Here is a 25,879-nt window from a genome sequence, read left to right as displayed (position 1 = left end):
TCGCTTAAGGTTTTGAGACCCGGAAAATGTCTAAATCAAGGTGTCATCAAGGTGATGCTTTCTCCGCAAAGAGTGTGGCATTGCGGGGCTGGCTGTCGGTGATCCCCAGTTCCTCTGTCACGTGGCAAGGCACATAGCTTCACCTCCTGGTTTCTTTCTTTTTTTTTTTTTTTTTTTTTTACAGTGTAGCCAATTATCTTTATTTTTTTTTTTTAATCTTCATTTTATTGAGATATATTCACATACCACGCAGTCATACAAAACAAATCGTACTTTCGATTGTTTACAGTACCATTACATAGTGGTACATTCATCACCCAAATCAATCCCTGACACCTTCATTAGCACACACACAAAAACAACAAGAATAATAATTAGAGTGAAAAAGAGCAATTGAAGTAAAAAAGAACACTGGGTACCTTTGTCTGTTTGTTTCCTTCCACTATTTTTCTACTCATCCATCCATAAACTAGACAAAGTGGAGTGTGGTCCTTATGGCTTTCCCAATCCCATTGTCACCCCTCATAAGCTACATTTTTATACAACTGTCTTCGAGATTCATGGGTTCTGGGTTGTAGTTTGATAGTTTCAGGTATCCACCACCAGCTACCCCAATTCTTTAGAACCTAAAAAGGATTGTCTAAAGTGTGCATAAGAGTGCCCACTAGAGTGACCTCTTGGCTCCTTTTGGAATCTCTCTGCCACTGAAGCTTATTTCATTTCCTTTCACATCCCCCTTTTGGTCAAGAAGATGTTCTCCGTCCCACGATGCCGGGTCTACATTCCTCCCCGGGAGTCATATTCCACGTTGCCAGGGAGATTCACTCCCCTGGGTGTCTGATCCCACGTAGAGGGGAGGGCAGTGATTTCACCTTTCAAGTTGGCTTAGCTAGAGAGACAGGGCCACATCTGAGCAACAAAGAGGCATTCGGGAGGAGGCTCTTAGGCACAACAATAGGGAGGCCTAGCCTCTCCTTTGCAGCAACCGTCTTCCCAAGGGTAAAACCTGTGGTAGAGGGCTCAACCCATCAAACCACCAGTCCCCTATGTCTGTGGTCATGTTAGCAACCATGGAGGTGGGGTAGGCGAATACCCCTGCACTCTCCACAGGCTCCTCAAGGGGGCACTACATCTTTTTTTTTCCTTGTTTTTCTTTTTTTTTTTTTTTTTAACTTTCCCTTCTTTTTTAAATCAACTGTATGAAAAAAAAGTTAAAAAGAAAACAAACATACAATAAAAGAACATTTCAAAGAGACCATAGCAAGGGAGTAAGAAAAAGACAACTAACCTAAGATAACTGCTTAACTTCCAACATGTTCCTACTTTACCCCAAGAAAGTTACCTAATATAGCAACATTTCTGTGAACTTGCTCCTACTATATCCATCAGAAATTAACAGACCATAGTCATTCCTGGGCATCCCCAGAACGTTAAATAGCTTATCTGTTCTTCTTGGATTATTGTTCCCCCTTCCTTAATTGCTCTCTACTGCTAGTTCCCCTACATTCTACATTATAAACCATTTGTTTTACATTTTTCAAAGTTCACATTAGTGGTAGCATATAATATTTCTCTTTTTGTGCCTGGCTTATTTCGCTCAGCATTATGTCTTCAAGGTTCATCCATGTTGTCATATGTTTGACGAGATCGTTCCTTCTTACTGCCGCGTAGTATTCCATCGTGTGTATATACCACATTTTATTTATCCACTCATCTGTTGAAGGACATTTGGGTTGTTTCCATCTCTTGGCAATTGTGAATATTGCTGCTATGAACATTGGCGTGCAGATATCTGTTCGTGTCACTGCTTTCCGATCTTCCGGGTATATACCGAGAAGTGCAATCGCTGGATCGAATGGTAACTCTATATCTAGTTTTCTAAGGAACTGCCAGACTGACTTCCAGAGTGGCTGAACCATTATACAGTCCCACCAACAATGAATAAGTATTCCAATTTCTCCATATCCCCTCCAGCATTTGTAGTTTCCTGTTTGTTTAATGGCAGCCATTCTAACCGGTGTTAGATGGTATCTCATTGTGGTCTTAATTTGCATCTCTCTAATAGCTAGTGAAGCTGAACATTTTTTCATGTGTTTCTTGGCCATTTGTATTTCCTCTTCAGAGAACTGTCTTTTCATATCTTTTGCCCATTTTATAATTGGGCCAACTGTACTATTGTCATTGAGTTGTAGGATTTCTTTATATATACAAGATATCAGTCTTTTGTCAGATACATGGTTTCCAAAAATTTTTTCCCATTGAGTTGGCTGCCTCTTTACCTTTTTGAGAAATTCCTTTGAGGTGCAGAAACTTCTAAGCTTGAGGAGTTCCCATTTATCTATTTTCTCTTTTGTTGCTTGTGCTTTGGGGGTAAAGTCTAGGAAGTGGCCGCCTAATACAAGGTCTTGAAGATGTTTTCCTACATTATCTTCTAGGAGTTTTATGGTACTTTCTTTTTTTTTTTTTTTTTTTTTTTTTTTTTTTCATTTTCTTTTTTTTTTTTTTTTTTAATCATCATTTTATTGAGATATATTCACATACCACGCAGTCATACAAAACAAATTGTACTTTCGATTGTTTACAGTACCATTACATAGTTGTACATTCATCACCTAAATCAATCCCTGACACCTTCATTAGCACACACACAAAAATAACAAGAATAATAATTAGAGTGAAAAAGAGCAATTGAAGTAAAAAAGAACACTAGGTACCTTTGTCTGTTTGTTTGCTTCCCCTACTTTTCTACACATCGATCCATAAACTAGACAAAGTGGAGTTTGGTCCTTATGGCATTCCCAATCCCACTGTCACCCCTCATAAGCTACATTTTTATACAACTGTCTTCGAGATTCATGGGTTCTGGGTTGTAGTTTAATAGTTTCAGGTATCCACCACCAGCTACCCCAATTCTTTAGAACCTAAAAAAGGTTGTCTAAAGTGTGCGTAAGAGTGCCCACCAGAGTGATCTCTCGGCTCGTTTTGGAATCTCTCTGCCACTGAAGCTTATTTCATTTCCTTTCACATCCCCCTTTTGGTCAAGAAGATGTTCTCCATCCCACGATGCCGGGTCTACATTCCTCCCCGGGAGTCATATTCCACGTTGCCAGGGAGATTCACTTCCCTGGGTGTCTGATCCCACGTAGGAGGGAGGGCAGTGATTTCACCTTTCAAGTTGGCTTAGCCAGAGAGAGAGGGCCACATCTGAGCAACAAAGAGGCATTCAGGAGGAGACTCTTAGGCACAAATACAGGGAGGCCTAGCCTCTCCTTTGCAGCAACCGTCTTCCCAAGGGTAAAACTTATGGTAGAGGGCTCAACCCATCAAACCACCAGTCCCCTATGTCTGTGGTCATGTTAGCAACCATGGAGGTGGGGTAGGCGAATACCCCTGCATTCTCCACAGGCTCCTCAAGGGGGCACTACATCGTTTTTTTTTTTTTTTTTTTTTTTCCTTGTTTGTCTTTTTTCTTTTTTTTTTTTTTTAACTTTCCCTTCTTTTTTCAAATCAACTGTATGAAAAAAAAAAGTTAAAAAGAAAACAAAAAAAAAACAAACATACAATAAAAGAACATTTCAAAGAGACCATAGCAAGGGAGTAAGAAAAAGACAACTAACCTAAGATAACTGCTTAACTTCCAACATGTTCCTACTTTACCCCAAGAAAGTTACATACTATAGCAACATTTCAGTGAACTTGTTCCTACTACATCCATCAGAAATTAACAGACCATAGTCATTTCTGGGCATCCCCAGAACGTTAAATAGCTTATCTGTTCTTCTTGGATTATTGTTCCCCCTTCCTTAATTGCTCTCTACTGCTAGTTCCCCTACATTCTACATTATAAACCATTTGTTTTACATTTTTCAAAGTTCACATTAGTGGTAGCATATAATATTTCTCTTTTTGTGCCTGGCTTATTTCGCTCAGCATTATGTCTTCAAGGTTCATCCATGTTGTCATATGTTTCACCAGATCATTCCTTCTTACTGCCGCGTAGTATTCCATCGTGTGTATATACCACATTTTATTTATCCACTCATCTGTTGATGGACATTTGGGTTGTTTCCATCTCTTGGCAATTGTGAATAATGCTGCTATGAACATTGGCGTGCAGATATCTGTTCGTGTCACTGCTTTCCGATCTTCCGGGTATATCCCGAGAAGTGCAATCGCTGGATCGAATGGTAGCTCTATCTCTAGTTTTCTAAGGAACTGCCAGACTGACTTCCAGAGTGGCTGAACCATTATACAGTCCCACCAACAATGAATAAGAGTTCCAATTTCTCCACATCCCCTCCAGCATTTGTAGTTTCCTGTTTGTTTAATGGCAGCCATTCTAACCGGTGTTAGATGGTATCTCATTGTGGTCTTAATTTGCATCTCTCTAATAGCTAGTGAAGCTGAACATTTTTTCATGTGTTTCTTGGCCATTTGTATTTCCTCTTCAGAGAACTGTCTTTTCATATCTTTTGCTCATTTTATAATTGGGCCGACTGTACTATTGTCATTGAGTTGTAGGATTTCTTTGTATATGCAAGATATCAGTCTTTTGTCAGATACATGGTTTCCAAAAATTTTTTCCCATTGAGTTGGCTGCCTCTTTACCTTTTTGAGAAATTCCTTTGAGGTGCAGAAACTTCTAAGCTTGAGGAGTTCCCATTTATCTATTTTCTCTTTTGTTGCTTGTGCTTTGGGTGTAAAGTCTAGGAAGTGGCCTCCTAATACAAGGTCTTGAAGATGTTTTCCTACATTATCTTCTAGGAGTTTAATGGTACTTTCTTTTATATTGAGATCTTTGGTCCATTTTGAGTTAATTTTTGTGTAGGGGGTGAGGTAGGGGTCCTCTTTCATTCTTTTGGATATGGATATCCAACTCTCCCAGCCCCATTTGTTGAAAAGACCATTATGGCTCAGTTCGGTGACTTTGGGGGCCTTATCAAAGATCAGTCGGCCATAGATCTGAGGGTCTATCTCTGAATTCTCAATTCGATTCCATTGATCTATATGTCTATCTTTGTGCCAGTACCATGCTGTTTTGGCAACTGTGGCTTTATAATAAGGTTCAAAGTCAGGGAGTGTAAGTCCTCCCACTTCGTTTTTCTTTTTTAAAGTGTCTTTAGCAATTCGAGGCATCTTCCCTTTCCAAATAAATTTGATAACTAGCTTTTCCAAGTCTGCAAAGTAGGTTGTTGGAATTTTGATTGGGATTGCATTGAATCTGTAGATGAGTTTGGGTAGAATTGACATCTTAATGACATTTAGCCTTCCTATCCATGAACATGGAATATTTTTCCATCTTTTAAGGTCCCCTTCTATTTCTTTTAGGAGAGTTATGTAGTTTTCTTTGTATAGGTCTTTTACATCTTTGGTTAAGTTTATTCCTAGGTACGCGATTTTTTTAGTTGCTATTGAAAATGGTATCTTTTTCTTGAGTGTCTCTTCAGTTTGTTCATTTCTAGCATATAGAAACATTACTGACTTATGTGCATTAATCTTGTATCCCGCTACTTTGCTAAATTTGTTTATTAGCTCTAGTAGGTGTATCGTTGATTTCTCAGGGTTTTCTAGATATAAGATCATATCATCTGCAAACAATGACAGTTTTACTTCTTCTTTTCCAATTTGGATGCCTTTTATTTCTTTGTCTTGCCGGATTGCCCTGGCTAGCACTTCCAGCACAATGTTGAATAACAGTGGTGACAGCGGGCATCCTTGTCTTGTTCCTGATCTTAGAGGGAAGGCTTTCAGTCTCTCACCATTGAGTACTATGCTGGCTGTGGGTTTTTCATATATGCTCTTTATCATGTTGAGGAAGTTTCCTTCAATTCCTACCTTTTGAAGTGTTTTTATCAAAAACGGATGTTGGATTTTGTCAAATGCTTTTTCAGCATCTATTGAGATGATCAATTGATTTTTCCCTTTCGAGTTTTTAATGTGTTGTAATACATTGATTGTTTTTCTTATGTTGAACCATCCTTGCATGCCTGGAATGAACCCCACTTGGTCATGGTGTATGATTTTTTTAATGTGTCTTTGGATTCGATTTGCAAGTATTTTGTTGAGGATTTTTGCATCTATATTCATTAGGGAGATTGGCCGGTAGTTTTCCTTTTTTGTAGCATCTTTGCCTGGTTTTGGTATTAGATTGATGTTAGCTTCATAAAATGAATTAGGTAGTGTTCCATTTTTTTCAATGTTTTGAAAGAGTTTGAGTAAGATTGGTGTCAGTTCTTTCTGGAAAGTTTGGTAGAATTCCCCTGTGAAGCCATCTGGCCCTGGGCATTTATTTGTGGGAAGATTTTTGATGACTGATTGGATCTCTTTGCTTGTGATGGGTTGGTTGAGGTCTTCTATTTCTTCTCTGGTCAGTCTAGGTTGTTCATATGTTTCCAGGAAATTGTCCATTTCTTCTACATTATCCAGTTTGTTGCCATACAGTTGTTCATAATATCCTCTTATAATTTTTTTAATTTCTTCAGGATCTGCAGTTATGTCACCTTTTTCATTCATTATTTTGTTTATATGGGTCTTCTCTCTTTTTGATTTTGTCAGTCTAGCTAGGGGCTTGTCAATCTTGTTGATCTTCTCAAAGAACCAACTTTTGGTGATATTTATCCTTTCTATTGTTTTTTTGTTCTCTATGTCATTTATTTCTGCTTTAATCCTTGTTATTTCTTTTCTTGTACTTGGTTTAGGATTGGTTTGCTGTTCATTTTCTAGCTTCTTCAGTTGATCCATTAGTTCTTTGATTTTGGCTCTTTCTTCCTTTTTAATATATGCGTTTAGTGCTATAAATTTCCCCCTTAGCACTGCTTTTGCTGCATCCCATAGGTTTTGGTATGTTGTGTTCTCATTTTCATTCGTCTCTATATATTTAGCAATTTCTCTTGCTATTTCTTCTTTAACCCACTGATTGTTTAGGAGTGTGTTGTTTAACCTCCAGGTATTTGTGAATTTTCTAAGTCTCTGATGGTTATTGACTTCTAATTGTATTCCATTGTGGTCAGAGAATGTGCTTTGAATAATTTCAATCTTTTTAAATTTATTGAGGCTTGTTTTATGTCCCAGCATATGATCTATTCTGGAGAAAGTTCCGTGAGCACTAGAAAAGTATGTGTATCCTGTTGATTTGGGATGTAATGTCCTGTAGATGTCTGTTAAATCTAATTCATTTATCAGATTGTTTAGGTTTTCAATTTCCTTATTGGTCTTCTGTCTGGTTGATCTATCTATAGGAGAGAGTGTTGTGTTGAAGTCTCCCACAATTATTGTGGAAACATCAATTGCTTCCTTTAGTTTTGCCAATGTTTCTCTCATGTATTTTGTGGCACCTTGATTGGGTGCATAGACATTTACGATTGTTATTTCTTCTTGCTGAATTGCCCCTTTTATTAGTATGTAGTGGCCTTCTTTGTCTCTCAAAACATCCCTGCATTTGAAGTCTATTTTATCTGAGATTAATATTGCTACACCTGCTTTCTTTTGGCTGTAGCTTGCATGAAATATTTTTTTCCATCCTTTCACTTTCAGTTTCTTTGTGTCCCTGTGTCTAAGATGAGTCTCTTGTATGCAACATATTGATGGTTCATTTTTTTTGATCCATTCTGCGAATCTATATCTTTTAATTGGGGAGTTTAATCCATTTACATTCAACGTTAAAACCGTGAAGGCATTTCTTGAGTCGGCCATCTTATCCTTTGGATTATGTTTGCCATATTTTTCCCTCTCTCTATTAATATCCTTTATTGTACCCATACCGAATCTCTTTAGTACTGAACCTTTCTCCAAGTCTCTCTGTCCTGTCTTTGTTTCTCTGTCTGTAGGGCTCCCTTAGTATCTCCAGTAGGGCAGGTCTCTTGTTAGCAAATTCTCTCAGCATTTCTTTGTCTGTGAAAAATTTAAGCTCTCCCTCAAATTTGAAGGAGAGCTTTGCTGGATAAAGTATTCTTGGCTGGAAATTCCTCTCACTCAGAATTTTAAATATATCGTGCCACTGCCTTCTCGCCTCCATGGTGGCTGCTGAGTAGTCACTACTTAGTCTTATGCTGTTTCCTTTGTATGTGGTGAATTGCTTTTCTCTTGCTGCTTTCAGAACTTGCTCCTTCTCTTCTATGTTTGACAGTGTGATCAGTATATGTCTCGGAGTGGGTTTTTTTTGGATTTATTCTATTTGGAGTTCGCTGAGCATTTATGATTTGTGTATTTATGTTGTTTAGAAGATTTGGGAAGTTTTCCCCAACAATTTCTTTGAATACTCTTCCTAGACCTTTACCCTTTTCTTCCCCTTCTGGGACACCAATGAGTCTTATATTCGGACGTTTCATATTATCTATCATATCCCTGAGGTCCATTTCGAGTTTTTCAATTTTTTTCCCCATTCTTTCTTTTATGTTTTCATTTTCCATTCTGTCATCTTCCAGGTCACTGATTCGTTGTTCAACTTCCTCTAGTCTTGTACTATGAGTGTCCAGAATCTTTTTAATTTGGTCAACAGTTTCTTTAATTTCCATAAGATCATCCATTTTTTTATTTAGTCTTGCAATGTCTTCTTTATGCTCTTCTAGGGTCTTCTTGATTTCCTTTGTCTCCCGTACTATGGTCTCATTGTTCATCTTTAGTTCTTTGAGTAGCTGCTCTAGGTGCTGTGTCTCTTCTGCTCTTTTGATTTGGGTGCTTGGGCTTGGGTTATCCATAGCGTCTGGTTTTTTCATATGCTTTATAATTTTCTGTTGTTTTTGGCCTCGTGGCATTTGCTGAACTTGAGAGGGTTCTTTTAGGATTTGTAGACCAATTGAAGTCCTTATCTCTAATTTCTCAGATCTACAGCTTCGTGGAGTACACTTTCTCTAACTAACCAGCAGGTGGCGTCCACGAGCCACCTGTTCTCCACAAGCCAGATCTCCCCTGCTTAGCCTTTTTGGTGAGTGGGGGAGTGAGTCTTGTGGGGCCCAATTGGTGTCCCAAGCTTGCGTGTGTAGTTGGTGTTGCCTGCCCTGTATGTGGGGCGTGTTTCTGGGCAGTCGGGGAGGGGGGGTGGCCCTAACAATCAAATCTCCCTGATGATCCTAGAGTTTTAAAGCTACTGCAATAGTCTAATCCTTCAGTTCAGTCCTGCCACAGTTTGTCTCTGCCACTGACCCACAAGTCTTTGGTATTGGCGTATGGCTCCTGAGACTTGCAAGTGGGCCCCTCTTCCAGGCTGTGCACCCCGGGTCCTCTGTTGAGGGATGACTGTGCTATGTCGCAGGTGAGTGCCGTCCCCCCAGGGCAGTTCTGGGCTGCTGGGCTGTGTTGGGAGGCTCCCAGTCTGCTCAAATGATGGCTGAATGGGGCTCTGTTAATTCACACTGCTCCCCCTTCCCAGCTCTGGGACATTCAGCTGAGGTTGCAGGGAAGGCTAATGTCCACGCCCAGTTTTGTGGTGTGTGCCTGTTATTTGAAGCACTTCCGTCACACTGGGTTGTCTGGGGCAGCTCTGGGCTATGGGGCTGGCGATGGGCAGGAGTGTTTCCTGTCCACCAGGATGGTGGCTGTGAGCGGACACCCCCCTTTTCTTGGGAAGTTGTGTTGTTTAGTGAATTTTCTCAGCCACTGGATTATTGCCTTTTGTCTCAGAGCTCTCTTAGTTCTGCTCTTGACTTGACGTGCCCAAATTTCAATTCTTTGAAGCTTTCTGTATTGAGCTTCTTAGAGTAATTGTTTTAGAAAAAGCAAAAAGGATTTAAAAAAAAAAAAAAAAAAAAAAAAAAAACGGCCCTCCTCAGAGATCTAATGGGTTATTGAAATGCTAATAGACAAAGCAACCAGGGCCATTAAGGAAAAGTGCCCAGGGCAGAGAGATCAGCCTTGCTTCGGGATTTGCATATGCGCCTCAAGGCCTGATCTCCGCCCTTCCCCTTTCTGTGTTCACCAGAACTCCAAAAATCCTCTGCTTTTATTTTGGAGTTTTTCGTGTTGTTTTTTTTCTATGCCTGTCTCCTCTCTGCTGGGCTGGCTGCTCTCAGAGTCTCTGGTGTCTGGCCTCAGTCTATCTATGGTTGGAGTTTGAATCAGTAGAATGAGTTTCCGGTAAGAGCAGCCACTGCAATTCTCCCTTCTCCTTCCTGGAGCTGACAGCCCCTCCTCCCCCGGGACTGAGCCTGGCAGGGAGGGGCGCGGGTCCCCTGGCCGCAAAAACTTACAGATTTCGCTGATCTCAGCAGTTCCACGTTTTCATGAGTGTTGTATGAAGTATGCCCAAAGACAGATTGCTGTGTGGCGTCCAGTCCACGCAGTTCCTGGCTTTTTACCTACTTTCCTGGAGGAGTAACTAAAACATACAGCTCACCAGTCTACCATCTTGCCCCGCCTCGGTACTTTCTTTTATATTGAGATCTTTGGTCCATTTTGAGTTAATTTTTGTGTAGGGGGTGAGGGAGGGGTCCTTTTTCATTCTTTTGGATATGGATAGCCAACTCTCCCAGCCCCATTTGTTGAAAAGACCATTATGACTCAGTTCAGTGACTTTGGGGGCCTTATCAAAGATCAGTCGGCCATAGATCTGAGGGTCTATCTCCGAATTCTCAATTCGATTCCATTGATCTATATGTCTATCTTTGTGCCAGTACCATGCTGTTTTGGCAACTGTGGCTTTATAATAAGCTTCAAAGTCAGGGAGTGTAAGTCCTCCCACTTCGTTTTTCTTTTTTAGAGTGTCTTTAGCAATTCGAGGCATCTTCCCTTTCCAAATAAATTTGATAACTAGCTTTTCCAAGTCTGCAAAGTAGGTTGTTGGAATTTTGATTGGGATTGCATTGAATCTGTAGATGAGTTTGGGTAGAATTGACATCTTAATGACATTTAGTCTTCCTATCCATGAACATGGAATATTTTTCCATCTTTTAAGGTCCCCTTCTATTTCTTTTAGGAGAGTTATGTAGTTTTCTTTGTATAGGTCTTTTACATCTTTGGTTAAGTTTATTCCTAGGTACGCGATTTTTTTAGTTGCTATTGAAAATGGTATCTTTTTCTTGAGTGTCTCTTCAGTTTGTTCATTTCTAGCATATAGAAACATTACTGACTTATGTGCATTAACCTTCTATCCCGCTACTTTGCTAAATTTGTTTATTAGCTCTAGTAGGTGTATCGTCGATTTCTCAGGGTTTTCTAGATATAAGATCATATCATCTGCAAACAATGACAGTTTTACTTCTTCTTTTCCAATTTGGATGCCTTTTATTTCTTTGTCTTGCCGGATTTCCCTGGCTAGCACTTCCAGCACAATGTTGAATAACAGTGGTGACAGTGGGCATCCTTGTCTTGTTCCTCATCTTAGAGGGAAGGCTTTCAGTCTCTCACCATTGAGTACTATGCTGGCTGTGGGTTTTTCATATATGCTCTTTATCATGTTGAGGAAGTTTCCTTCAATTCCTACCTTTTGAAATGTTTTTATCAAAAAGGGATGTTGGATTTTGTCAAATGCTTTTTCAGCATCTATTGAGATGATCAATTGATTTTTCCCTTTTGACTTGTTAATGTGTTGTAATACATTGATTGATTTTCTTATGTTGAACCATCCTTGCATGCCTGGAATGAACCCCGCTTGGTCATGGTGTATGATTTCTTTAATGTGTCTTTGGATTCGATTTGCAAGTATTTTGTTGAGGATTTTTGCATCTATATTCATTAGGGAGATTGGCCGGTAGTTTTCCTTTTTTGTAGCATCTTTGCCTGGTTTTGGTATTAGATTGATGTTAGCTTCATAAAATGAGTTAGGTAGTGTTCCATTTTCTTCAATGTTTTGAAAGAGTTTGAGTAAGATTGGTGTCAGTTCTTTCTGGAAAGTTTGGTAGAATTCCCCTGTGAAGCCATCTGGCCCTGGGCATTTATTTGTGGGAAGCTTTTTGATGACTGATTGGATCTCTTTGCTTGTGATGGGTTGGTTGAGGTCTTCTATTTCTTCTCTGGTCAGTCTAGGTTGTTCATATGTTTCCAGGAAATTGTCCATTTCTTCTACATTATCCAGTTTGTTGCCATACAGTTGTTCATAGTATCCTCTTATAATTTTTTTAATTTCTTCAGGATCTGCAGTTATGTCACCTTTTTCATTCATTATTTTGTTTATATGGGTCTTCTCTCTTTTTGATTTTGTCAGTCTAGCTAGGGGCTTGTCAATCTTGTTGATCTTCTCAAAGAACCAACTTTTGGTGATATTTATCCTCTCTATTGTTTTTTTGTTCTCTCTGTCATTTATTTCTGCTTTAATCCTTGTTATTTCTTTTCTTCTACTTGGTTTAGGATTGGTTTGCTGTTCATTTTCTAGCTTCTTCAGTTGATCCATTAGTTCTTTGATTTTGGCTCTTTCTTCCTTTTTAATATATGCGTTTAGTGCTATAAATTTCCCCCTTAGCACTGCTTTTGCTGCATCCCATAGGTTTTGGTATGTTGTGTTCTCGTTTTCATTCGTCTCTATATATTTAGCAATTTCTCTTGGTATTTCTTCATTAACTCACTGATTGTTTAGGAGTGTGTTGTTTAACCTCCAGGTATTTGTGAATTTTCTAAGTCTCTGATGGTTATTGACTTCTAATTGTATTCCATTGTGGTCAGAGAATGTGCTTTGAATAATTTCAATCTTTTTAAATTTACTGAGGCTTGTTTTATGTCCCAGCATATGATCTATTCTGGAGAAAGTTCCATGAGCACTAGAAAAGTATGTGTATCCAGGTGATTTGGGATGTAATGTCCTGTATATGTCTGTTAAATCTAATTCATTTATCAGATTGTTTAGGTTTTCAGTTTCCTTATTGGTCTTCTGTCTGGTTGATCTATCTATAGGAGAGAGTGATGTGTTGAAGTCTCCCACAATTATTGTGGAAACATCAATTGCTTCCTTTAGTTTTGCCAGTGTTTCTCTCATGTATTTTGTGGCACCTTGATTGGGTGCATAGACATTTACGATTGTTATTTCTTCTTGTTGAATTGCCCCTTTTATTAGTATGTAGTGGCCTTCTTTGTCTCTCAAAACATCCCTGCATTTGAAGTCTATTTTATCTGAGATTAATATTGCTACACCTGCTTTCTTTTGGCTGTAGCTTGCATGAAATATTTTTTTCCATCCTTTCACTTTCAGTTCTTTGTGTCCCTGTGTCTAAGATGAGTCTCTTGTATGCAAGATATTGATGGTTCATTTTTTTTTGATCCATTCTGCGAGTCTATATCTTTCAATTGGGGAGTTTAATCCATTTACATTCAACGTTATAACCGTGAAGGCATTTCTTGAATCAGCCATCTTATCCTTTGGTTTATGTTTGTCATATTTTTCCCCTCTGTCTATTAATATCCTTTATTGTACCCATACCGAATCTCTTTAGTACTGAACCTTTCTCCAAGTTTCTCTGTGCTTTCTTTGTTTCTCTGTCTGTAGGGCTCCCTTGAGTATCTCCAGTAGGGCAGGTCTCTTGTTAGCAAATTCTCTCAGCATTTGTTTGTCTGTGAAAAATTTAAGCTCTCCCTCAAATTTGAAGGAGAGCTTTGCTGGATAAAGTATTCTTGGCTGGAAATTTTTCTCACTCAGAGTTTTAAATATATTGTGCCACTGCCTTCTTGCCTCCATGGTGGCTGCTGAGTAGTCACTACTTAGTCTTATGCTGTTTCCTTTGTATGTGGTGAATTGCTTTTCTCTTGCTGCTTTCAGAACTTGCTCCTTCTCTTCTGTGTTTGACAGTGTGATCAGTATATGTCTCGGAGTGGGTTTATTTGGATTATTTCTATTTGGGGTTCGCTGAGCATTTATGATTTGTGTATTTATGTTGTTTAGAAGATTTGGGAAGTTTTCCCCAACAATTTCTTTGAATACTCTTCCTAGACCTTTACCCTTTTCTTCCCCTTCTGGGACACCAATGAGTCTTATATTTGGACGTTTCATATTATCTATCATATCCCTGAGGTCCATTTCGATTTTTTCAATTTTTTTCCCCATTCTTTCTTTTATGCTTTCATTTTCCATTCTGTCATCTTCGAGGTCACTGATTCATTGTTCAACTTCCTCTAGTCTTGTACTATGAGTGTCCAGAATCTTTTTAATTTGGTCAACAGTTTCTTTAATTTCCATAAGATCATCCATTTTTTTATTTAGTCTTGCAATGTCTTCTTTATGCTCTTCTAGGGTCTTCTTGATTTCCTTTGTCTCCCGTACTATGGTCTCATTGTTCATCTTTAGTTCTTTGAGTAGCTGCTCTAGGTGCTGTGTCTCTTCTGCTCTTTTGATTTGGGTGCTTGGGCTTGGGTTATCCATAGCGTCTGGTTTTTTCATATGCTTTATAATTTTCTGTTGTTTTTGGCCTCGTGGCATTTGCTGAACTTGAGAGGGTTCTTTTAGGATTTGTAGACCAATTGAAGTCCTTATCTCTAATTTCTCAGATCTACAGCTTCGTGGAGTACACTTTCTCTAACTAACCAGCAGGTGGCGTCCACGAGCCACGTGTTCTCCACAAGGCAGTTCTCCCCTGCTTAGCCTTTTTGGTGAGTGGGGGAGTGAATCTTGTGGGGTCCAATTGGTGTACCAAGCTTGCGTGTGTAGTTGGTGTTGCCTGCTCTGTATATGGGGCGTGTTTCTGGGCAGTCAGGGAGGGGGGGGGTGGCTCTAACAATCAAATCTCCCTGGTGATCCTAGAGTTTTAAAGCTGCTGCAATAGTCTAATCCTTCAGTTCAGTCCTGCCACAGTTTGTCTCTGCCACTGACCCACAAGTCCTTGGTATTGGCGTATGGCTCCTGTGACTTGCAAGTGGGCCCCTCTTCCAGGCCGTGCACCCCGGGTCCTCTGTTGAGGGATGACTGTGCTATGTCACAGGTGAGTGCCGTCCCCCCAGGGCAGTTCTGGGCTGCTGGGCTGTGTAGGGAGGCTCCCAGTCTGCTGAAATGATGGCTGAATGGGGCTTTGTTAATTCACACTGCTCCACCTTCCCAACTCTGGGACAATCAGCTGAGGTTGCAGGGAAGGCTAATGTCCACGCCCAGTTTTGTGGTGTGTGCCTGTTATTTGAAGCACTTCCATCACACTGGGTTGTCTGGGGCAGTTCTGGGCTATGGGGCTGGCGATGGGCAGGAGTGTTTCCTGTCCACCAGGATGATGGCTGTGAGCAGACACCCCCCTTTTCTTGGGAAGTTGTGGTGTTTAGTGAATTTTCTCAGCCGCTGGATTATTGCGTTTTGTCTCAGAGCTCTCCTAGTTCTGCTCTTGACTTGACCTGCCCAAATTGCAAGTCTTTGAAGCTTTCTGTATTGGGCTTCTTCGAGTAATTGTTTTAGAAAAAGAAAAAAGGATTAAAGAAAAAAAAAAAAAAGGGCCCTCCTCAGAGATCTAATGGGTTATTGAAATGCTAAGAGACAAAGCAACCAGGGCCATTAAGGAAAGGTCCACAGGGCAGAGAGATCAGCTTTTCTTCGGGAGTTACATATGCTCCTCAGTGCCTGAGCTCGGGCCTGAGCTCTGCCCTTCCCCTTTCTATGTTCACCAGAACTCCAAAAATCCTCCGCTTTTATTTTGGAGTTTTTCGTGTTGTTTTTTTTCTATGCCTGTCTCCTCTCTGCTGGGCTGGCTGCTCTCAGATTCTCTGGTGTCTGGTCTCCGTCTATCTATGTTTGGAGTTTGGATCAGCAGAATGAGTTTCCACTAAGGGCTGCCACTGCAGTTCTCCCTTCTCCTTCCCGGAGCTGACAGCCCCTCCTCCCACGGGACTGAGCCTGGCAGGGAGGGGCGCGGGTCCCCTGGCCGCAAAAACTTACAGATTTCACTGATCTCAGCAGTTCGACATTTTCATGAGTGTTTTATGAAGTATGCCCAGTCAGATTGCTCTGTGGTTTCCAGTCCACGCAGTTCCTGGCTTTCTACCTACTTTCCTGGAGGAGTAACTAAAACATACAGCTCACCAGTCTGCCATCTTGCCCCACCCCTATCCATGGACTTTTACTACAATGACTTTTAAAACCTCATTGTCTTTTCTCCTTGATTTCAGTGTTGTTTTCTGACTCCTTGTGACTGTCCATGGTGCTCCTTGTGAGTGTCCATGGTGCTGAAAGTATACTGTCTTTGTCACAAAATTGTGTTGACATGAGAAATTTTCTAGTCTAATCCCTCATCTTCAGTGAAGGATTACAGAAAACTGAACTTGTGTACCTTGCTTGATTTAGATCATTATAGTTAATGAGGACAAGAACCCATGTGATTTTTCCGCTATGCTTGGCTGGCCAACCTGTCTTCAAACCTGGAGGACACCAAATAGAGTTAAATTCAAATAGAGTTAAGTTCAGCATCCTGAACTTTCTAGTTGTGCTGATCGTCTCAGCAACTGGGGTGGAAACTAGAGGGCAGTTTCTGGTCAGTTTTCTAAGAAACTTCTGAAATTCTATTATCTTTACAAATACAAGATGAGAAAATAATTTTTTCAATATTTTTTATTAATCTTTTTATAAAATGAAAAGAAACTCCTAGGATCGAATAAGGAAGGTGGTTGTGGCTGGGTGGGTTGTGGGTTTTTTGTTGTGTAATTTTTTGGGGAGGGGGGTGGTATGATTTTTTTTTTTCTTCTTTTTTTAAACCTTAAACTTTTTAAGTTGAAACATTCTCAGATATTTGGGGGGCAGGGAAAACATCCTCTGAAACCGGGTCCTTGTGCTTGCCTTCTGGGGAGGCGGTCCTGAGCAGGTGAATCATATGGCATTATGCGCATGTTATATGGGACTGCACCCACCTCTTCCCCCCTACTTTGCCTCTTGGGTTGTTGTGCTACTTTCCCCTTACTTTGCTACATTTCTATAGTTAAGTTGGTGGTTTTACTTGAATGATTCATGTTGGGGTTTTTTTTTGAAAAAGCAGTTAATTCTTCATAAACCACTTGGACACAGGATATATATATAGAGAGAATTTTTCCTTGTTGGGTAAACTGATAAGATTTCATGAGCTTGTAACAACCCTCCTGGTGGGGGCTGTAAATCCTATTTGAATTTAAAATATATATATATATATATATATATATATTCCAAATAATTCCTCACCTTTGAATTTTAGAAAGTCTTCTTAAAATTCTGGCCAAATTTGGAGTACCTTCCAAATATGAGCAATTACCTGTTATCTTGGGACCATTTATTTAAATTCAGTGTCCACTCATGGTCAAAAAAATTTTGGGAAATATGACAGGAGTTGGAAGAATGAATTTTGAGACAACTAGGTAAATACTCTGAGATCAACTATGAGCCACTCTCTTACAGAGTATGCTTAGCAGAATTTTATCTGGTAAGGCTTTATTTCCCTTCAGGATTGTTTGGGATGCTATTTAGTTTGTTTTTGCAAATTGGATTTCTAGTTTTATTTTTTTCATTATTTGTGTTCTGGTTTGAATGTCTATTGGAAACATTTGAAATCTCTTTTGATGGTACCTCATTTGAAAAATTAATAAGATTACTTGTATTTTATTTAGAATATGGGAAAAATTTTAAAAATGAAGTCATGTGTCTGCCAAATTTATCTGTAAGAAAAATAGCAACAAAAGCCCTTAAATTCAGCTTATGTTATATTAATTGGGCATACTGTTTGCTTATAATTGTACTAGAAAAATAATTTATGACATTATCCTGGCTTATCCTTTTTATGGTACAATCTAGTTTGTTTTAAAACACTCATTATTTTTTAAAAGCTTTATTGATGTGTAACTGACTTACAATAAATTGAACATATTTAAAGTGTACAACTTGATAATTTTTGGCATGTGCTTACGCATGAGGCTATCATTACAATCAAGATAATAAAAATTTCTGTCACTCCCAAAAGTTTTCTTGTGCCCTTAATAATCCCTCCTCCTGTCCCCCATTTCCCACCCATCCACAGGCAACCACTGATTTGTCTTCTATCACTAGAGGTTAGTTTGCATTTTCTAAAATTTTATAATAATGAAATCGTACAGTTTGTACTTTTTTTTTTTTTTTAATGTATCCAAAATGTTAATTGGAATGGTGTGCCACTCATCTTGCTTCATGGTGCTTTTAGTGTTGTTTCCTTCTGAAGGAGCATCCTTCTGTAAGCCTTGCTTTTCCTCCAGTAGGCTGGCAGAGGACCGTGGAATGGCCAACATGCAAAACTACTGTCTGTGCATGGCTAAAGACCGTGGTGATTTTATAGCATCCTGGTTCACGTCCATGAAGTAGGAATTGGGGCTCTGCATCAGGTGCTTCTTCTTGTGTTTCCTCTTCTCCTCTTCTGGAGACGGAGGAAGGAGGTCCCTCGCGAGAGGCATATTCGCATGGGGAGGTCCTCACCACTGGAAAGGCTGTACTCGTTTTCTCTGGCTTCTTTCCTTCAGCATCATTATTTTGTGATTCATCCATGTCATTGTGTGAATTCTATTGTATGGATGTACCACAATTGGTATATTCATTGACTTGTTGATGGACATTTGGGTTGTTTCTAGTATTTTGATTATTATGAACAATGTTGGTATAAACATGTACAGTTAGACATGTGCTTTCTTTTTCTTTTGTGTAATACCTAGTAGAATGGCTGGATCATATGGTAGGTAGGTGTATGTTTACTTTTTAAGAAACTGGCAAAATATTTCAAAAGTGGTTGTACCATTTTACATTCCCATCAGCAGTGCATGAAAGTTCCAGTTCCTCCACATTCTCACCATCCCTTGGTGTGGTCAGTCATTTTAATATTAGCTATTGTAATAGGTGTGTAGAGATATCACATGGTGGGTTTAATTTGCATTTCCCTAATGACTGATGATGTTGAACATATTTTCTAGGCCTATTTGTCATCCATATATCTTCTCTGGTTAAGTGTTTATTCAAATAATTTGCACAATTTTATTGTTTCCTTTATCTTATAGAGTTTTGAGGGTTCTTTATACATTCTGGATAAAAGTACTTTATCAAATAAATTATTTACAAGTCTTTTTCTCCCAATCTGTGGCTTGTCTTTTTAATCTCTCAACATGTCTTTTGACAAACAGAAGTTTTAAATTCTGATGAAGTCTAAATTGCCATTGTTTTTCTTTTATTGATCGGGAGTTTGATGTCATATCTAAGAAATATTTGCTTACCCTTTCCTAGCTTTACATTTAGGTTTATAATCTATTTTAAATCAATTTTTGTACATAGTCTGAAGTATGGATCTAAGTTATTATATTTTTTCGTATAGATATCCAATTATTCCAACACCATTTGTTGGAAACACTCTGTCTCTCCCCACTGGATTGACTTTGTACCTTTGTCAAAAATCAGTTGGCCACATATGTGCAGGTGTATTTCTAGGCTCTCTATTCTGTTCCATTAATTTATTAATCTATATTTTGGCCAGTACTACACTCTTGATTATGGTAGCTGTATAATAAGTCTCGAAATTGGTATTGTTATTCCTTTTCAAAGTTGTTTGGGTAGTCTAGATTCCTTTAATTTCCATGTAAATTGTAAAATCAACTTTCCAATTTCTACCAAAAAAAAAAAAAATGCCTGCTGGGATTTAGTCTGTGATTGCACTGAATGTATAGATCAATTTGGGAATAACTGACGTCTTAACAATATTGAGTCTTCTGACCCATAAACATGATATAGCTCTCCATTCATTTAGGTCGTCTTTAATTTTTCTCAGCAATGTGTTGTAGTTTTCAGTTTTTAGGCATTGAAATTTTTTGTCCTATTTATCCCTAAGTATTTCAGATGTTTAGATATTATTGTAAATGGTATTGTTTTTTAAATTTCAGTTTCTGACTTTTCATTGGTAATATATACAGATACAATTGACTTTTTCAGGTTGATATTCCATCCTGCAACAGTGGTAACACTTATTATGAGTTCTAGTTGCTTTTCTGTAGAGTCCATCGTATTTTCTACACACATGATCATATCATCTGTAAATAAAGACAGTTTTACTTCTTCCTCTTTTATTTCATTGTCTTGCTTATTACACTGTCAAAACTCTCTGGTACAGTGTTAAATAGATGTGGTGAGAGCTGAGATAGCCCAATGTCTATTAAGGGCATTAGATTTTTAAAGAACTTCCAAAAAAGAAAATTCCAGGTCAAGGCTGATTAACTTAAGAATTACATCAAACATTTAAGGAAAAAATAATACTAATTGTACATAAATTCTTCCAGAACATCAAGGAGCATTTCTTGTAGGCAGCATATAGTTGGATTTTGCATTTTATCCAACCTGAAAATTTCAGACTCATAATTGGGGTTGCTTAGACCATTTACATACAAGGTGATCATAATATGTTTAGGTTTAAACTATTAAATTGTTACTTGTGCCATCTGTTCTTTGTTCCCCCTTTCCTATTTTTTCTGCCCTTTTAAAATTAATTGAATAATTTTGTGATTCCATGTTGTATCTTTGTTGATTTATTAGCTATAAGTCTTTTTTTTGTAATTTTAGTGATGGCTTTGAGGTTTCTAGTATTTATCTTTAACTTACCACAGTCTATCTTCAAGGAATAGTACACCATTTCATGTATAGTAAAAGTGCACTACAATAGTATACTTACATTTCTCTGCTCCTAGCATTTGTATTATTCACATATATTTTGCTTTTATATGTGTTGTAAACCTCATACCATTTTTTAAATTTTTATTAAAATAGTTATCTTTAAAGGAGATTTAAATAAATAAAAAATGTCATATATTTGCCCATGTATTTACCATTTCTGTTGCCTTTCATTCCTTCGTGTATATCCATATTTCCATTTGGTTTAATTTTCCTCTGCATGAAGGGCTTCTGTTAACATTTCTTATAGCATCATTCCATAACTGATGAATTATTTTAGCTTTTATATGTCTGAAAAGGTCTGTATTTTACCTCTGTTTTTGAAAAAATATTTTTCCTGGGTATGGATAGTTTTTTCTTTCATTACCTTAAAGATGTTGTCCCACTGTCTTCTCCTGTGCATTGTTTCCTGTGAAAAATCTGCTCTTATCCTTATCTTTGTTCCTGTGCATGTGATGTGTCTTTTTTCCTCTACCTGCTTTTTAGATTGTTCTCTTTATCATTAGTTTGAGTAATTTGATTGTAACTTGTGCCTTTGTATATTTTTCTTTCATGTTTATTGTGTTTGGGTAAGTGAGCTTTTTGGTTCTGTGGATTAATTAAATTTGTATAATTTTATGTTATTTCTTAATTTTTTTTCTCTCCCTCTCTCCTCTTCTTTGGGGATTCTAATCACTTGCATAATAGGCTGCTTGCAGTTGTCCATAGCTAACTGAGCCTCCAACCACTTTGGAAATTCTTTTTCCCTGTGTGTTCCATTTTGGGAAGTTTCTATTTCTAATGTCTTTGGGTTTACTAATATTTTGTTCTGCATTATCTTGTCTGCCATTGATCCCTCCCAGTGTACTGTTCCTATTAGACATTGTAGTTTTCTTCTCTAGAAGTTTGATTTGGGGCTTTCTCATATCTTTCATGTCTCTACTTAAGTTTTGGACAATATTAAATACAGTTACAATAGCTGTTTTAATCTCTTTGCCTGATTCTTCTAACATTTGTGTCAGTTCTGTGTCATTTGTATCAAGCCAGTTTTAATTGATTGATTTTTTTTCCTCATTAAGATTCATATTTTCCTGCTTCTTTGCATTGCTGGTGATATTTGATTGTATGCCAAACATTGTAAATGTCACCGTTTTGGTTGCTGGCCATTTTTGTATTGCTGTAAATATTTTGAGCTTTGTTTGGGATGCAGTTATGTTACTTGGAAACAATTTGTTCCTTCTGGGTCTTATATTAAAGATTTTTGGGGCTCACCTAGAAGCATGTTTTGTCTAGGTTTATTTAGTCTCCACTTCTGAGGCAAGACCCTTCTGAGTACTCTACTTGATGTCCCATGAATTATGAGGTTTTCCCGTCTGCATGGTGAGAACAGACACTATTCCCAGCCCTGGGTGAGCCCTGGGCACTGCTCTATGTAATCATTTCAGGTGGTTCTTCCCTCAGACTCAGATAGCTCCCTTAAGTTCACATGCAAATCAGTGTTAATACTCAATTTTTTTTAGAGGGATCCTCTGCAGATCTCTGGAGTTTTTTCTCTGTGACGGTTTCTCCTCTTTCATACTCTGTTGTGCAGACTCTAGCTCCTTGGTCTCCCAGACTATCAGCTCTGTTTTCTCAACTCAGGACATTGTCTGGACACCGCTTGGATTCCCTCATCCTATGCTCTCTGTGCTGAAGCCTGGAAACTCTCAAGGCAGAAAGCTGGCACAATTGTTGGGCTCACCTTTTTTCTGGTCTCTTGTGGATCACTGTTGTTCACGTCCCGATATTCAACATCTTGAAAACCACCATTCCATATATCATGTTTATTTTTTGGTTGTTCCTGGCATGAGGATAAATCTGGTCCCTATTTCTTCAAACACTCTTATTAAAATTGGGGAATAATTGCATGTTAAGCCATATGCTATATGCCATAAATATAGCATCTGGAATTAAATAAAAGAGGTCACTTCCAAAGTTATAGGCCACTCTGAATTGACCAGAAAATTTTTTTTCTTGACTGAATTTAGTGTATTTATGTATATTTTCCTCCAAACTTTCATCTGGACTCTCTCTCTCTCTTTTTTTTAATCCCTGTCCTGTTCAAGTTGGAGTCTATTCCCAGCAGTTCAGTCCAAGTTCCTGGTTATTGGAAGGGAGCTTTGGCTAGTTAGTTTTGATAGTTTATAGGAAGAAGGGAATGAACTGATATTTGAAGGTTAATAGAATTTGGATATATACAGAAGAAGTACCATATCCCTGCAGTTAGAAGTAGCAGCCCTCCTTGTTAAAAGATGCTGTGGACACATGAATGAGCATGACCTTAGCTGATGAGTATTTTATGGGACCGGTCCACATATTTACTTCAGGGAATTTTTTTTTTTTGCTTATCCATGTGTTTTAGATGGAAACTATCAACACATACAGTGTGAAGTGTAAAGTTTGACCATTTCGGAATATATAGTTTGTCAATATCAGCTTTTAATTTTCAACATCAAGTTATTTTACTATGAGTTTTTATCATAAATAATAAATAAATGTAAAATAAGTTGTACTTTAATGGTTAAAAGATGGATTTCAGAATCACACAGATCTGGAATTGAATTCTGATTCTGCAAAGTGTTAGCTGTGTTACTTAGACCAGTTAATTCCCTTAGTTTCAGTTTCCTTATCTTTAAAATAGGGATAATGATGGTTGTTATCAGATTTACATAGGATCATTCGTATAAAGTTCTTAGAACAGGGTCTGGCACAAATTGAACCCTTGATAAATGTTGGTTGCCATTATATGTTATACTTGAAGGTGGAATGGCAGTTGCATTAAAATATTTTGTGGTATTCAGCTTTCTGACATCAAACTATCCATTTGCTTTTCTCACAAAATCTTATAGCTAAAGAAGCCAGATCCAAGTGTAGTATTTCCCCATTTATTTCTTAAGTTTTATTTTATTTCATATTCTCAGCCTTTGCTGACATAACAAACATCTGGATAAAAATTGAAGAAACATTTAATTTGGATGACTAGCATTAATCTTAATTGCTGCAGTGAATTGACCAGAAATTTTTCCTTGACTGCATTGCATATTTATGTGTTTTCCTCCACAACTTTCATCTAGACATTCTCTTTCTTTTCTTTCCCCCCTCCCTCCCTCCTTTCCTACCTTCCTTCCTTCCTTCCTTTTCTTTTTTCTTTTTTTTGTCCCTGTCCTGTTCAAGTTGTCATCTACTCCCAGCAGTTCATCCTCAGCTTATCCAAAGGTCCTGAAAGGGAGCTTTAGGTAGTTAGTTTCAAGAGTTTGTAGGAACCAAGCTGCCCAGCCCCTTCAGACCATACTGAGAACCCCTTACACCACAAACTGGAATGTGCAGAATCTCTTCTGAGTTTCAGCCACTGTCGTCATATTGGCCCACTGTGCTTTCCAGTGAGCACTTGTCAAAGGCAATCTTGGGATTTTCCTTTTCTCAAATCCATCTTTGCTTTCCTCTACATACTCCTACTCAGCAACTGATACCACATGGATTTTGTGGCTCCTGGTGGCTTTTCCCCATCTGCTTATATTATTAGGTTCCTAGAGAAATCTTGATACCTACTGTCACCATTCACTGTAAATATCTCACATGAGTTTTTGGTTTTGGCATCATAGTTTCTCTGTTTTTATAGCAGGGCTTGGGGATATTTAAAAACTATACTGCAGCTGCCGTCATCTTCCCAGCATTCCCCTCCTTCCCCCATTGGTCTGTTTTTCACATTTCTCTCTCCATTTAAGATATAGTCAACAGTTTTCTGGAAGCTTGACCCAAAGGTTAATGAAATGGAAACTAGATTGTGATAAAAGAAACTAACCTCGCTGAAGGTGGCTTGTTAGTGGGAATCTTTAAGTGCAGGCATATCATTTTTGTGGATGTGTCTGTCTGTGGCTTAGGATACCTTACTTTCTTCCTTATTTCTTATTTTGCAAATATGGTGACAGTGTATAAATCATTTTTATGCATTTCAGATATGTCATGAGTCAATTTTTGTTCTCTTGCTCCATAAGCATGAGAAATACTAAAAAAAAAAAAAAAAAGAAAAATGATACATCAGCATTAGCTTAACATTCAGGTATAGGTTCTATTCCCTATCACCAGAATTATAAAGAGATTTTAGTTTTTGCTGTGTTGAGCACTGCATTTTCTTTGAGTCTTCTTGGTGATCTGGAATTGCTTTCATGTCTTTCCCTGACCTCTGGTCTTTCTTGGTCTTAAAATTCATTCAGTTTGGAAATGTAGGAGGTGAAAAAGCATTTTAAGGTTTTTGTTGGCTTCAAACCTAGAGAATGTCAATTAAACAGATCCAATTTCTTTTGGAATGTTGCCGTTATTTTGAAGGAAATTAATCATTACAGAAATAAACATGTCATGTGGCCATTTGAAACCTTATGGATTTTGTTAAAGTTTAAAATTGATCAGATGTACTGCTGGTAGTGCTCTGGGGTGAGTGAGGAAGGAATAAAGCAGGATTAATTATCCCCCCACATCTGTCACACTTAAAGAGCATTTTCTGCAGAATCATTATTGTGAATATGTTGTTATATCACACCTTGAAAGGGGGGTGTATTAGCAATTTTTACCAGATTCATAAGAATAAAATAGGAATCTGACAAATTCTTAAAAGACCAGTAAGATATAATTAATTCCCAAACTTCTTCCTTGTGTTCTGTGTTCAACTACAGAAACATCTGAACTTTTACCAGCAGTAATAATTGATGACCTACACTTTCCCTTAAAATAACAATTTCATTTAATTTTCAGAGAGATTCTTAAAGCTCTTATTTTGGAAACTGTAGAAATTGCTACTGATCACACATTTCTGAGTACACGTGGACTTGGATGTACTTGGAGTTGGATGATTTGCAGCAAGGAAAGGTTTTGTCCTTATTTGACCTCGCTTCTTAGTTCTTAGCACAGCCTATCTGCTCTTCCAAAGTCTTGCTGTGTGTGGTACCCAGTTTATGACTGTTCAATTTCTTAATTCTCCACCTTTGCCTATGCGGAATATTTCCCTGTCTGGAAAACATTCCTCATCAACTCTGTTAATAAGCGTTCATCTCTCTATTCTTGATCTGGCTCAAAACTCCATTCCTCAAAACCACAATGAGATGCTACTTCACACCCACTAGGATGGCTATTATTTTAAAAATGGAAACTAATTAGTGTTGGCAAGCATGTGGGGAAATAGGAACCCTTGTCCATTGCTGTGTACATTGCTGTGTAAAATGGTACAGCTGCAGTGAAAAACGGTTTGGCAGTTCCTCAGCAAGTTAAACATATGACTACCAAATGACCTGGTAATTCCACTTCTAGGAATATACCCAAGAGAATGGAAAAATGGACTTGAACAGA

General features: G+C 38.2%; 1 protein-coding gene and 1 pseudogene across 1 annotated transcript in view; one reads left to right on the top strand and one right to left on the bottom strand.

Annotated features, from left to right (window-relative positions):
• LOC119530328 overlaps window positions 1-25,879 on the top strand; it is a 344,232-nt gene that overhangs the window by 22,047 nt on the left and 296,306 nt on the right. The gene's annotated exons all lie outside the window — the stretch shown is intronic.
• Window positions 18,023-18,273, bottom strand: LOC119529577 (annotated as a pseudogene).

Source organism: Choloepus didactylus, chromosome 3 (assembly GCF_015220235.1).
Source record: "Choloepus didactylus isolate mChoDid1 chromosome 3, mChoDid1.pri, whole genome shotgun sequence".
Classification (NCBI taxonomy): domain Eukaryota; kingdom Metazoa; phylum Chordata; class Mammalia; order Pilosa; family Megalonychidae; genus Choloepus; species Choloepus didactylus.
Note: the sequence above shows the minus strand (reverse complement) of the source record. Positions and strands in the feature narration are given on the sequence as shown.